The sequence below is a fragment of the Saccopteryx bilineata genome, chromosome 1, assembly GCF_036850765.1.
Source record: "Saccopteryx bilineata isolate mSacBil1 chromosome 1, mSacBil1_pri_phased_curated, whole genome shotgun sequence".
Classification (NCBI taxonomy): domain Eukaryota; kingdom Metazoa; phylum Chordata; class Mammalia; order Chiroptera; family Emballonuridae; genus Saccopteryx; species Saccopteryx bilineata.
The window spans coordinates 30924461-30940425 of record NC_089490.1 but is presented as its reverse complement, the minus strand read 5'-3'; the positions used below and the strand labels follow the sequence as shown (position 1 = coordinate 30940425).

The following is a 15965-nucleotide window of genomic DNA, read 5'->3' as shown; positions in this document are numbered from 1 at the left end:
TAAGGTCATCAACTTGCTGCTGCAGAAAGGGGTGCTAAAACCCCACTCCCCCGCCCTCCTAACCCCATTTCTGAGCCCTCTTCATTGGAAGGTGAGGCGGATGCAGTTTGGAAGTTGGGCAAGGTCGCAGTTACAGGGATAGTTTCCTGGCAGGAAGAGGAAGTGAGTGCTGACTAGCCATTGGACTTCTGATAGTGTGTGGGAAGGTTGAGGGAGGGATGGCCAAAGTCTCCAGATTCCAAAGCTACTGATGCCCACCAGAAGCTGACAGAGTCAACAGCAGCCCCAGAGGGGGAAGAAAAAGAGGAATGCCTGGAAAGCACCTATTTGCATCTATGGGCTGTTCCTTATTCAGGAATCTGTAAGCAGAGAACGAAGTCGATCACTTCACACACATTAAGTATTCACACAGAAAAGGAGAGCAAGGTCACTTCTGATGACAGATTCAGACAAGACTTTGTTTCTGCCCTGCTTATGACTTCTCAAAAAGTATCTGTTTGTCAAATAAGTTTGTAAAATATGATCTTTATGTTTGCTTGCTTATAATTTGCATTGGGGGCTGGGAGGCGCCAGGTATATGTGGTCTGTGAAATTGCAAATTACCTTCCTGCTTGAGAATGGCCATTGTTTTGATCCAATGTTTGCTGGAGGAAAGATTTTTGCACCAGAAAGTTTTGTGTAGAGAGCAGAAGAAGGAAGCCATGTTTGCAGAGAGGAGCAGAAGGAGCAGAGGGAATGCAGGGTGCTGGAGAAGAAGCCAGTTTGGCAGAGAGAGAGAGGGTGTGCAGATGGGGAACCGTAGAGGTGAGGGGCTTTGCGAGCTACGCTAAGACTGGTGGGGCCTTTGATTCTAGGAGAAACCGGAGAAGACTCTCCTGCTTGTGGAAGCCGAGAATGTGTCGGGGCTTTGGGAGCTCTGAATGCCCTGTGCGTTTGCTTGTCGGCTGGTGTGAGACTTTAATAAAGGAAGGGCTCACCATTTTTTGGCTCCACTGTTTCTTTACTGTCTGCCCGAATCCAATGATAATCTGCATGTGCATGGCCACAATGGCGGTGGCCGCTGGCCATACAGTATCCCAGGGCCATTTCAAAGTAAGTTACTGCAAGCTTCAAGCAGCAGACTCCAAGGAAACCCTGGAAAACAATTACTAATGGACAGAAGCAGTGGGGCTTCATTTCATTCGGAAAGTAGCAGAATGTAGGTGACTGAAACATAAAACACAAATTCCTAAATTATAACACATGGTTCATGGACTGAGTTTATTTTTCTTGAAACAAACATGTATCTATATGAGCTTTATCTACAAATAATTTTCCTTGGGGAGAAAAAAAATGTGTTTATTTAATGTTTCTGCCATTTCTCAAAATAGTTTTTAAATCTCTCTTAGAATTAACTTAAAGACTAATTTACAAAAAATAAAATAAAATAACACTGGTTTTACTGCCTTGAAGTAATGCATTTAAAAAAAATTCTAAACAAATTAACTCATCATGACTTGGACTCTTTCTAAAAATAAACTCTGGATTTAAAAATATATATAATTTATCATGGACTCAAAAGATGACAAAAAATTGTTCTCAAGGAAGATTTTGGAATTAGAAATAGTATGCAAATATGATTATAGTCTATGGATGTGACAATTTTGACAGAGACAGCATTCATGTATGTTTAAACTTGTCATGTTCGTTAAAACATTTAGCACTACAAGAGCGAAGCATATAAATCACAATAAACATGGACCCTACAGTGTTTGAAGTTTTATTATTATAAACTTATTTTTTCTTTCCCTGAACGTCTTATTTTAAAATAAAAGTGTGTAAGGAAGAAGTAACACATTAAGTCACCTACAATTTTAACAGACTAATGGTTGCCGGAGGCTTTGGGAATAAGGGGAAAGGCAGTCTAAATGGGTGAAGAGGGTCAAAAACAACCTCCTGTAAAAAAATAAATTAGTCATGGTGATGTCGTGCACAGCATAGTGACTATAGTTAATAATACAGCATTGCACATTTGAAAATTGCTAAGAGAATAGATCTTAAATGTCCTCATCACAGGAAAAAAGAATGTTGGAACTATGTATGGTGACAGATGTTAATTAGACTTAGTGTGAGGGTGATCATTTCACAATATATACAGATACAAATATTGAATCATTATTCTGTATACTTGAAACTAATATGTTCTATCTCAATTATACCTTAATTTTAAAAAAAAATTTAAGTCATCTACAAAGGTCCTTAACTCTGTCTAAAGTGTCCATTTTAATTCTCTCCAAGAAGTCCATGGATGCAATTCAAGTGATCCACCATGGGAAAAATATTTATGTTTTCATTAATTTCTAACTGAAATTTAATATTTTCTTCAATTACAAATATAATCAATCAGCCTTTGTGAAATTAGCACTATCTGTGACTTTGATACCTATCAAAATCATAGATTTAAATATATATATATTATATGTTGCTGATATAGCAAAATCACTGGTCACTACTTTGAAATTATAATAGTTATTAGATCCATTCCTATATTTTGTTATTTAATGAAGGAGCACTAATTAGTATGTCACAATTAAAAATATATATGTTGATACCTCCGTTTCAATATAAGTGGTTTCCTTTAATGCATGTATTTTATATTATGCATGTATAAGCCCTATGCTAAAAGGAGATCACCAGCTTCCTCAGACTGACAAAAGGATACATGACTCCACAAAGATTAGGAATCCCTGCCTTATATAGTGAGTGCATATACAATTTCTGTATTCAATTACTGTATATACAATAATATATATATATATTGCCCAGGGCAGCAAAGTTGCAGAACACCATAATAGCTGTGAAAAGGGTCCCTCAAGGTTAAAAAGCAAATTTTGCATGTAATAAAATTTACATATCATGCTTTTTCCACAAACAAAAGCAGCATCCTGGTCTTAGAGGCACATTACATGAGCTGTCAGCTTGAAAAGCTTAGCCGGATATACTGACTGTATCTATGTGACAAAAATGTTAGCAGAGAATCTCTGCTTAAAGCAATCTAGTTTAACAATTTGCCATTATCTAGGATATCAACCTTGGAGAAGATGGAAAAGAAATAGAAAATCTGACATTATATCAAGCTGAGTTAGTCTCAACATGATACTAAGTACCTGAGCAAATGAAAGAAAAACAACAAAAATGATGGATGCAGCACGGAGACTGACTCAGGGGTAAGTTGGATAGCTGTGTTTTGGTAAAATAGCAAAGCAGTTATACATCGATGTCAGGGACGGCCCCTCCCTTAATGTATAACACTAAAGAGTCATTTGCTATAGTTTACCTCCAAAAGAAACAAAGAAAGAAGAAAATGGAACAAAATAGGAAACTATAAAGTGGACGCATTATCACAAAGATAAAAATTGCTCAGCAAAAGAAAGATTGTTGAGTAAGCCAAAAACTTCAAACCCAACCACTTTGCATTTTGCCATTATTTTTTCACAACTTTCCAAAGAATTATTTTTAATTTTATTTATTCATTTTTTTTATTAGAGAGAGAGAGAGAGAGAACAGGGGGAGGAACTGGAAGCTTCAACTCCCATATGTGCCTTGACCAGGCAAGCCCAGGGTTTTGAACCGGCGACCTCAGTATTCCAGGCCGACACTTTATCCACTGCGCCACCACAGGTCAGGCCCAAAGAATTATGTCGATGAAACATTACAGTATCAAAGAGAAAGAAGATATAGTTTAAGCTTACTTTTGTGCTTCAGTTTATTATGCTTGAAATAAAAATACTGCTGAAAGTCTATCTGTTTTATAGAAGACATTTTCTTAAATGTTTGAGTATTTTATTTAATTTTGAAGTCAGAAGCATCCTTTGCATTATCAGGCTATTATAAAGGTCTCCAGCTGAACATGTGTATGTAAACATGTTTCTTCTATTTGCTATCTGTAAATATCCCAGGGAGAAAGATGAACACCTTACTGAGAAGTAAAAGATAACGTTTACTGAATCATCTTGAAATTATCTCAAGAAAAAACAAATACAGGCCTTGGCCGGTTGGCTCAGTGGTAGAGTATTGGCCAGGCGTGTGGAAATCCCAGGTTCAATTCCCAGCCAGGGCACACAGAAGAAACGCCCATATGCTTCTCCACCCCTCCCCCTCTCCTTTCTCTTCTCTCTTCCCCTCCCACAGTCAGGGCTCCATTGGAGCAAAAGTTGGCCCTGGCTCTGAAGACAGCTCCATGGCCTCTACCTCTGCTGCTAGAATGTCTTCATTTGCAATGGAGCAATGGCACAGATGGGCAGAGCATCGCCCCCTAGTGAGCTTGCCAGGTGGATCTTGGTTGGGTACATGCAGGAGTCTGTCTCTCTGCCTTCCTGCTTCTCACTTCTAAAAAATACAAAAAAAAAAATCCAAAAAATAAAATACAGGGTGGGGCAGTGTAGGTTTATAGTTGTTTGTATGGAAAATAATACAATAACTAATAAATAATAACACAAGAATAAACTCTGTGTTTCACATACTCACAGCTAAAAACCTACTTTTATCCCACCCTCTGTATCTCCTAGTTCTAATAAGCAAGTAAAATGGTAGAAAAATAATAATAAAACAAATCTTAAGTGGAATTTAACCTCTGGGCTGCAGACCTAGAGACACAAAAAGGATTCTTTGGACACTTGGATGTATTCCTGTATTAGTCAGGGCAATCACCATTAGCTGGACTAACAAACACCACGAAAATCTCTGCAGGTAATGGTAGAAATGTAGACAACATCTGTAATATTGTCTTCTTCTCTAAGATGTCTCTCCATCTCCAACCCCCTCTTTCATTTTGACCACTCTAAGAGTTAACACATTTCTTCATGGTCCCTCCATCTGACAATGACCTAGGACAAGCACACCTGACTCAGAGGATTTAATCACAGACATAGACTATAGAGGATGGATGCTGTGGGCTCTAGAGAAAGACAAACCCGGAGGCAAATCCTGGCTGTGAGATCACTAGCTGGTGAATTTAGGGAAGTCGGCTAACTCTTTAAGCCTCAATTATATCATGTATCAAATAAAAATTATAATATTCCCATTTCATAGACTTATTATGAGAATAAACTCAAACACTTATTAATAGGGTTTAAGATCACTTCTGATAGGAAGTGTTCCATTAATTGTTTCATTAGACCACGTTCAGTATTAACATTTGACCTCAACTGGACCAACCAAAACTTTCTTCTGGATGTTTTAAATGTGGGGATGAATTGTTGCGGCCCATCACCCATAGATGGCATGGTTTTAAGACATAAAATTCAGAAACCACTAATGACATGTTTCCATCCCCCTGACCGTCTCAGTTTGCGGTGAGAAAGAAAGAAGCCAACAGGAAGAAAGCACTAGGGCTGAGTGTCCAGAGATCAACCTGGCTGCTGGAAGTCCCGCCTTCAAATATCCCTAAGGGCCAATGCAGACCACCGCAGCTGAGATCAGGATTGTCAACTTCGGCTTGGGAGTGTGAGTTAACAAAACACTGTTCTGGTCTATACAACATAAAGTTTGATTCCTATCACTGGCACCAGTCCTGATTACTACAATTCCAAGTTTTGTGTCATTCTGGAATTCCTCAGTCTATGCCTACCATGTTCAAGGTATAAGCTATGAGCAGGAGAACTTTTTAACTCTGTAACCTGAATTTTAAAACACAGAATTCATGTCAGGTGACTAGCCCTTCAACCTGAGAAAAATCTCAAAATGCTGATTGCCTGTTTAGAAGAAGACAATAAAATTTAGCCTTAACGGAAAAAGTGATCAAATATAATTCTAGAAAGTAAATTGGAATAAGCTGATAATTGTAAAGAATGAAAACTTTATGTCGATTTCTAAAGAATCTGCCACTTTAAGAATTCCCCTACTTTAAGAAGAAGCTGTGGAAGGTTAATTAAGGTACAATTCTAAGAGAAAGTATTTAAGTGCCAATTTTACATTTTATCCCTTGTTTTCTTTCTAAGCTAACTGTATTGTATTGACCTTGCTGGACATTTAATGTTATGACAACTATTAAACAGTACATTAAAGTCAATTTCTTTCCTCCTTTTATTAACCTCAGTAGATTGGATTATTTAGGCTACAACTACATAACAACTGCTGAATTGATCTTAGCATCATATTAAAGGTCAAATGCTAGCTCATGCATTTTTAAATAATTTATAAGTCATTCTCCTATTAATCTCAACCTCCTTCTACCCCAGAAGCCATTATGCACTGATAAATAAACGTCTTTGGTTCAAGTACAGCGTGTTTGCTTTCCACAGGGATGCTGGACTTTCACAGTTTCCCAAATATTTTCCTGTATTAATGCCACTGATAAAAGTCAGAAAAAGTACATAATTAGTTTTGAAAACAACTCTCACTGGCCTTAAAATACTACTTAATTCCCACATTATTATTATTATTATTATTAATTATTATTGGATGAGACATCACTTTCTAATTAGTATGATATCAATCTGTGGTCCTATGATACCTTCCTTATTTGACTAACAAATCACTGCAGGTGTAATTTTCACTATTTTGTAGCTGTAACAGCACTTTGACTCAGTGCTTTGGAAATGGAAGAGGTTCCCTAAGTGTTTGTCGAAGTAACAAATCACCTGCCAAACCAACCTGTTTGTCATTCAGTTATAATTATACAATGCTGGGAGAAACAGCTATTGCCTTCCCTTAGCCAATGTTTATCAAAATTCCACTTACACTTCTCTCCCTAAGTAAGCAAGAGTTACACTGCTATACGGTGTGATCAAAACACAGCAGAAAGGCCTCTTGCCTCCAAATGTTCAGAAGTTTGTGCGTGTGTGCGCATACACCTATACACTTATACTGCTTCGATTTTTTTTTAAGAGGAAAGAAATTTGAGCTAGTCAAATTATTTATTTTCTAAAACCTGAGGACTTAGAATAATGGGGGTTTATGAGCCAAATATATTACACACATTTAACGCTGACAGAAATAGAAATCTGCTTGTTAATTTTGGAAGGACAGCTGGATATCTGTGTGAACAGGCATGCCTACACATAAAAGTCTCTATGCCTTTGACCTGATACATAGACATGTGTATGCCTTTGACTTAATCCAACGTTCAGAATTTGTTCCATATAAATAATGTGAAATTGGGAAAAAAAATGAGCAAAGCCCTTTATAACAACATTTTAAGAGAAAAATATAAAAACAAACCAAATAGTCTACAAAAGAAAAATTATTTGAGATTCATAGAAGATTGATGAATGACACAACAGCTAAGATAAATGTAGAAGAAATATATAAAATTATATTGAGTGGACAAAGAAAATGCAAAATTATATATACGTTCTGATTAAAACTACATACAATTCCAGTTGTCTGAAAACTGGAAGGGATTATTTTAAATCTACGCATATGGTTATCAGAGTCAGAAATCTGTTTTTCCACCACTGAAAAATATTTAAGTAAGTAAAAACCATTAAATTTGTAAGAAAATGTGAGATGAGGGGTGACTAAAATTTTTATTGACTAGGTCAATCCGAGGAGGCCATGACTAGCCGTTCCCGGAAGGGTTGGGCAGCCTCAAGGAGTAGATGGAAACCCAAGAGAATGAAGAGCACCAAAATTTAAGCCAATTGTTTCAAATGCTGTCTAAGATTGGCCTGCCTGAAGCATCCCAGAATTCAGCATCTCACTTGGACTTAATCATAGATCTCACCGGTATATTCTTCCTTTTAGTTTCTCTCACACCTTTATGCTGTAGGTTAAGAATTTTGTGATTGCTTTTTCCTGGCTAGAAACAATGATTTAGTTAGCATTCCTCCTTGATAGTTATCTCTGAATATGCATCTAAATCCTCCTTCAAAGAGTAAGAGAATTCTATCCTTGATTCTTTTTAACTCAAGGTCGTTTTGATGTGATAAGAAATGATTCATTATAATTTAATTAATAACAATAGGAAACATACAATGAGAATTCATTGGGCATCATTTTGGGTGTTCATCATAGTTTAATTTATTTTAACAAAGTATCACAACAATCATACTTTGTAGGCACATTTATATTCTTCAGAGGCAGAAACCAAGGAACAAAGAGTATTGCCCAAGACTTGACTAGTTTGAGCCAAACCAGAGTGTATATACCTACCGTCTAAGTGAAGAGCTACTCAAAAGAGGGGAGGCCAGTTGGGGGACTATGTGAAAAGGGTGAATGGAGTGAGTAGTACAGATTGGTAGTTACAAAATATAATCAAGGGGTTGACAAGTTCAGCATAGGATATATAGTCAATAATATTGCAATAACTATGTATATAGTACTAGGTGGGTACTGGAAGTATTGAGCGGGAACACATTAAAAAGTATATGATAATCTAACCACTATGCTGTACACCTGAAACTAATACAAAATAGCATTGAATGTAAACTGTAATTGAAAAAAATAAATTAAAATTTAGAGAGCCATCCAATCGCTTTCAATATACTACGTCTCTTTAGTCATCACTTCCCTCCTGTTAAAAATCCTGAGTCTTAGCAACATGGAAGCACTGTATTAAAGGAGATCCTCTGATAGCTGCTTGCTAATTCCAGATTCTTCCAAACCTGAATTCAGAAGTAATTACAATAAGTGTATGTATACAGTTAAACTACTTACTGCCTCAAAAACGATCAGTTGCTGAGGATGTGTTATTTGGTTTAGTGTGACTTAATTCCTTTATCTCTGGTATTCCTGAATCCCCTCTGCCCCCAGTTTTCTTTATAGTTCCAAAAACTACAAGCTGACCTTGACTCATACACGGGAGAAATGTTTATCTTGTTACCAAGGTTTGAGAGACCTCTGAGTCTCAAGATTCTTGTATCACACATGATAAATTAAATACCCACATTGTACTAGGCATCGATGGTATGGGAGGACAAACCTCCAGGCTGCTTTATTTCAGCATCAACAGCCAGTGACCTGATACTGTGAAAATCTAAAGCTTCTTTCTAATGGTCCTTTCTACAGAATTGAATAAATGTAGGCACGTGCCCCAGACTACAAATAAATGTGTACCTTGTTCTTATCTTTTGACTTTGTGGATAGACTAAGGCTAAACAAGCACACCTAAGGACAAGTGGGTGAAAATTAAGCCATTATTTCTCAATCTCTTATTTTTGTGATTTTCTATCTTAAGTCAAAATTATCTTCACACACCTGTATTATTTCCAAATTTAAAACCAACAGTTTCTAGTAATAGGAAAATCAGAACTTATCAATACTACAACCTCAAGCAAGGGGAGTCCAAACAACGGACAATTTCTAAAGTAGGCTTAACTTGTTTCCAAGGAAACACTATTGGAAGTTCTTGATAAAACAAATTATTTAATTTAAACCTATAAATAGCTTTTGTAAATCTTTGTACCAGTTTAGTTCCGCATAGAATTCTAAAAGGATACAATCGGTTCTCTAAGCACAGATATCTGCCCCAGGCAATAAAATTTGGAACAAGATATTCACTCTCTAGTCTAGACTATGAAAGCACGCATACATACACACACCACTTCTCTAGTTCTGCCTACCCCTACTCATCTTATCATGTCTATTTTTAAAAAGCTTTGACGTTTTTACAGTGAATCTTGTCCTGAGAAAATTGGCTTACCATAACAATATTTGACTAGATAAACCAAAATGATTTAAATTGTTTAATACCTATTTGCAGTACATTTACACCCATTAACAAAGAAATTAAATGTATATAAGAATTAGCATACCATTGTTAAATTGCCAAGGTTATATTTTAATCCTATGCAAAAGTTTTTCTGTAAATACTACAAAATAGATAAGCTTCAAATGTGATTTTTTTTCAATTATTTTTTAAAATGCACATACCTACATACATATGCATATGTAGTACATTGATGCAAAGAGTAAAGATTAGGAGTTTTCAGGTTAAAAGAGAAACAAGGTGATGGGTAAAAGAAAAAGAAAAAAAAGGAGGGAAGGAAAAATAAACTCACAATTTGATCCATTTTAATTCTAGCCCTGACCATTCATTTATTCATTCAACAAACATTTATTAAGTATCCCCTATGTGACAGGCACAAAATCTGATCTCTGTTCAAAAACATATGAAGAGGCTATTTTAAACTTAACCTATTCCTATTTTCATTTGTTTTCCAGTGACCATGGATAATTTCCTTTATTTTTTTCCTCTTTAAAAAACTGAGAAATAGATATAAAAAAATTAATCCAGGATTAAGAATTTGGAGAATTCTGTTGAGCGATGAGTAAGCCCACCTCATCACTTCTATCCCTCCTCTCTCTTTTTTCCCCTTCAACCTCTGATACTCCTGGGACAGTAAAGAGCCTCTACTGTCCAGGGAAGGTGAATAAATTAGGTTTTGGAAAAGTCTTCAGAAAGGTGAGCAGTTGTAGGCCAGCCTAGACCACATACCATTTTAATGTCTAAAGCAGTGTTGACTTTGTCATGAAGGAAAACTAACAGGTGTTTAAATAAGAAACTTTATTGTAAAGATGCTTTAAGGGCTATTCACCTAGATGTGACATGCACAGTATAATGGAATCACTTGCAAAAGTCCCTTAAAATAGCTAAAGAAATTAACTGTGGAAAATGGATCGACTGCATTCAACAACATTTTAAAGAAAGCTTTGTCAGAACTTGACAACTGAGGGAAATGAAGAGTAGGAAAAAGTAAAAATTGTGATTGGGATAATAATAGTATCATTAATAGAATAAGAGAGTCAGGAAGAACAGCTTGTTGGCGTGAACTAATACATTAGAACAGTGTTTGGATTGGAAGGAACACTACAGAGAAGTCTAGATATAAGTCTAACATTGAAAGTAATTTGTTCTCTGCTTTGGTTCATTTGCTCGCCATTCAGATAGGAAAGGACCGGAATCTATGTCTCTGAATGCTATTTCTTTTTCAATCACAAAGGTGCCTAATGTAAAATCAGGTCAGCTGGAAAGGATTTCAGAACTCTCCTAAAATGAAATGCTTTAAATGTGTAGAGCAAAAACAAGTACATTTCAAAGTGAAGATTTTTAAAAGGCAGTAGTTTTACCAATAGATATAAGCAACTTAAAGAAAAATGAGATTGACAAATTTCTAAGCAATTCTTATACTAGGGCTCAGACTTCTAACCTGACTCTGCCATACTTTCTACCTCTTCTAAGATTTTTCTGTAAAACCCCGTATATAAGCCTCTATTCATTTTTCTTTTGTTTTCCATATCTGCATTGCTAATATTATTACACTACAATTTGCATTCATTTTTACACTAATTCTCCAGTGTAACTTCTCTGAGGGCAGGGATGATATCTTATTCATTTTTATATTCTACCACTAGCATTTTTAATCCATAAAAGAGCTCATTCATTCAAAGTCATTTAAATTCAACTTGTATGTTTTGTCTCTGGAATTACATAAATTTTTCAAAGGCTAAAGTCTGGTGCTTATCCAAAAGACTTGGGTACAATGGAATAATAATGATACTATTGAGTATGATATTGGCTGAGGATTTGTCATATATGGCCTTTATTATGTTGAGGTACTTTCCTTCTATAGTGACTTTATTGTTTTAAAAATAAATGGATATTGTATTTTATCAGATTTTTTTTGTATCTGTTGATAAGATCACATGACTTTTATCCTTTTGTTGCTGTAGTTAATGCGGTATATTAAATTAATCTATTTGTGTATGTTGAAACATCCTTGTGCCCTTGGAATGAACTCCACTTGATTGTGAAAAACTCAATGGTGAAAAACTAAAAGCTTTTCCTCCAAAATTAGGAACAGGACAGGGATGCCCCCTTTCACAACTCTTATTCAAGATAATCCTAGAAGTCCTAGTCAGAGCAATCAGGCAAGAAATGAAAGACATCCAAACTAGGAATAAAGAAGTAAAAGTGTCACTTCTTGCAAATGGCTTAATTCTGTATATTAAAAAAACTCACAGACTCCACCCAAAGCACTAGAAACAATAAACAAATACAGTAAAGATGCAAGATAAAAAAATCAATGTGCAAAAATCCACTGTTTCCCTACATACTAACAGTAAAACCTCAGGGAATAAACTGAAACAAAAAACAATTTCTTTTGCAATTGCAAAAGAATAAAATGCCTAGGAATAAAATTTTAAAAGAACATGAAGAACCTATATGCTAAAAACTACAGATCATTATTAAAAGAGATTGACAGAAACTCAAGGAAATGAAAAGATATTTCAAGTTTATGGATTAGAAGAACCAACAGTTATTAATAAAATGGCCATATTGCTCAAAGCAATATACAGATTTCACGCAATCCCTATAAAAACCCCTATGCCATTTTTTAAAGAAATAGGAAAAAAAAAACATCATTAACCAATGTCACCCCACCAAAAAATTTTTTTTGAGAATCTCACAAAAAATAATAATGATAGTGGTTACTTTCTTATTTTATCCACTTTACTCTTAGGAAAAAACATCTAGTAGCTCAATTAATCTTCAAGGAAATCCAGTAACACAAGGTTTTATTTGCATTTATGGAGAACGAAACAAACTCACATTTAAGTAATCAAGTCAGGACTATACAGCTGGAAGGTTCAGTCTAGAACTCCACTTTTTCAGCCCTGGCCGGTTGGCTCAGTGGTAGAGCGTAGGCCTGGCGTGCAGAAGTCCCGGGTTTGATTCCCGGCCAGGGCACACAAGAGAAGCACCCATCTGCTTCTCCACCCCTCCCCCTCTCCTTCCTCTCTGTCTCTCTCTTCCCCTCCCGCAGCTGAGGCTCCATTGGAGCAAAGATGGCCCGGGCGATGGGGATGGCTCCTTGGCCTCTGCCCCAGGCGCTAGAGTGGCTCTGGTCGCGACAGAGCGACGCCCCAGAGGGGCAGGGCATCGCCCCCTGGTGGGCAGAGCGTAGCCCCCTAGTGGGCATGCTGGGTGGATCCCAGTCGGGCGCATGCGGGAGTCTGTCTGACTGTCTCTCCCCGTTTCCAGCTTCAGAAAAATACAAAAAAAAAAAGAACTCCACTTTTTCTTAATACACTGTTGTCCACTGTCTATCTGATTTTTGTCCTTGGCACAAGGGGCTCAGTTAACTAAGCCGTCTTCATCTTCCTGCCTCCATCTTCTTCCTGAATCAGCTGTTTTTTCTCTACTAATATGGCAAAATAATTGCAAAACAAAAGCAAGTAGGAAAAACTGCTTAGATGAGTGAAGTTAACAAATCGTAGGTGACTCCTTTTAGTGTTCCAGATACATCGACACCTTCGGATCTTTTGTAAACTTTCTATCATTGTGCTCACTGAGTATGGCCAGAAGTATGAAAAAACAGCACCGATTTAAAATACTTTAGCCAAAGAATTGATGAAAGTTTCAACCTCAGTCCGTGTCCCTGGTGAACATCCCTAAATCTCTGATTCCTTTTTAATCCCACCTGACTTTCTTCCTAGGGCATTGTTGCTAAATATGCATTGGTATCTGGGTACCTTCTTTTTATACTAAACATATGTATATAATTTTTTTCTTTATTTGTCTATTTTCTATCCTCATATTGTGATTGAGCCGCTTTCTTTATTTTTTTTCTCCTGCTTTCTAACACCCTTCCTGCTAATTTATTGTCCCAGTAAATATCTTTTGTTCTCTGTTCTCCTTTGTAGCTAATTACAAAAATGAGAAAAAATAGAACAATATTAATTAATAATCTTTGACTAATGTATTGCCATCAATAGTAAAAATGTTTCTCATCCCCATTCTATAGACTTAATTTTTTATCTAAAGATGTTTAAGTTGTATAGAAATATGTATTAGGTGGATGACTGCAGGAGTAGTCAGTGAGACGGCATGCCTCAGGGCAGAATGCAAAGTGGGAGTCACATCTCACAGCTGTGACCTCCACACATAATCACTAACCACGTGGCCAAACAACATTCTCATCCAGCTGAGAATTGCTTTTTGTTTTCTCTTTTTTTAGTCCTCTTGGAAACATTTGAGAATATTGGTTTTAACAGTAAAAGGTCAAATTTAACTTCTAAGATTTCTTACATCTCAGCTAAACTTGTTAAGAAGAAAGAGTTGCTAAAATAACTATGATTCAGGAAAACGTCACTTCAGCATGAAGCACTTCAGAATTTTGGCAAAAAGTCATATTTAAACTATATCATTGTCATCTTTAAAAGGTAGAGTACATAACTATAGCTTTCAGTGGCTCTAGAGGTATCTACACATTTTTTTTTATAATTTTTTTTTTTTTCTGAAGCTGGAAACGGGGAGAGACAGTCAGACAGACTCCCGCATGCGCCCAACCAGGATCCACCCGGCATGCCCACCAGGGGCGACGCTCTGCCCACCAGGGAGCGACGCTCTGCCCCTCTGGGGGGGTCGCTCTGCCGCGACCAGAGCCACTCCAGCGCCTGGGGCAGAGGCCAAGAAGCCATCCCCAGCGCCCGGGCCATCTTTGCTCCAATGGAGCCTTGGCTGCAGGAGGGGAAGAGAGAGACAGAGAGGAAGGAGGGGGTGGGGGTGGAGAAGCAAATGGGCGCTTCTCCTATGTGCCCTGGCCAGGAATCGAACCCGGGTCCCCTGCACGCCAGGCCAACGCTCTACCGCTGAGCCAACCGGCCAGGGCCTATCTACACATTTTTGAGAGAATACTTGAAACTACATAAGATTTCTCCAGACACATAGTAATTAAATATGTCATTTCCACTTTTACACTATTCTAGTTCTCTACATTTATAGAGTGAGTATAATACTATTATACAAGAGCATTAAGTTTACTATTTTAAAATTCTTTCAATAAAATTTTACACTTTAGACAGAAGTTGGGTGAAATCAAAATTATGAATGAACTAGATTTATTTTCAAGCAAGGTTCAAAATATTTGAGAACTAGACAAGGAAACACCAATTAGAGAAAAAAACAAACAAACAACTAAATCTAACCATGGAATGATTTTTCATTCATAAGCCAAAGTGCATAATAGCTAACAAAGTTAGACATATTCTACTAATCATTCACTATAAAGAAATGCTAGCCTTCAAACAAGCCAAAACACTAACTTGTTATTTCTGGGCAGCACAGTATCTAAAGCAACACTCACTGGTGAATCCAGGGTCGTTCACGCACTAACTGAGTGACTTCACCTGTATCATTTCCATAAAATGAGAAACTGGCAGATGATTTTCTGCACTCACATTCCAAAGATTCCAAAGTTTTATTAATTGCCATCAAATTTTAATTCATATCCTATTTACTCAAGTATTTGTCTTCCCCATAGATTCATCTTCTTTTCATTTTGAGAATAAAGAGGAGGTATGAATGGGAATTAGTAGTGATATTTTAAAAGTATTATTGCTAGATACATAGGAATGTCTGAATTTTGCCAGTTATCTCAACTCCAAAAAGTTCCAAGAGAGCAACATGCACAAATGCAAATAAGAGATATTTTATTAATATATTTAAATACCAGGTAGGCTTGAGGCCTACATGCAATTTTAACTCTGCTAAACAGCTAAACACACACACACACACACACACACACACACACACACACGAAGTAGAACCAGCACATTCATTTGAGAGGAACAGAGGAAAGAAAGGAGAAAAAGCAAGCTAGGTACCTAGAGAAGGTATCTAAACACATAGATTTATATCTTTGAAGCTACAATAGTCAACATAGTCTCTCTCTCTCTTTCTATCTCTATTTCTCTTCCTTCCTGCCTTAAAAAATGTACACTCAACCTATATATTAGTTTTTAAATGATAATATATTATTTTTATGAACTTACAGCACTATCCTTGGTGGTTGGTGAATCCACGCAGGTTTAGCTACTAAGCTTCCATTTACTCCAGTGTAAGGAGGTAAGCCAATATAACTGGCTCTGTATCCCCCGCCCTTTTCTCCTTCTATCTCTCTTTATTCCCTCCTAGATATTTGGTTTCTACCTCAACTCCTTGTGAACTACAATTGTCTTTTGCCCATATTCGATATTTGTTT

At 36.7% G+C, this 15965-nt stretch overlaps 1 protein-coding gene across 11 annotated transcripts in view; it reads right to left on the bottom strand.

The window, feature by feature from the left end:
• MLIP (muscular LMNA interacting protein) overlaps nucleotides 1-15965 on the bottom strand; it is a 249990-nt gene that overhangs the window by 181393 nt on the left and 52632 nt on the right. Inside the window, exon 2 of one of the 11 annotated variants that reach the window (XM_066252770.1) lies at nucleotides 4231-4368. The exons of the other annotated variants lie outside the window; for them this stretch is intronic. The gene's annotated coding sequence lies outside the window, so the exon portion shown is untranslated. The remainder of the gene's footprint in view (nucleotides 1-4230; nucleotides 4369-15965) is intronic. 11 annotated transcript variants of the gene reach the window in all.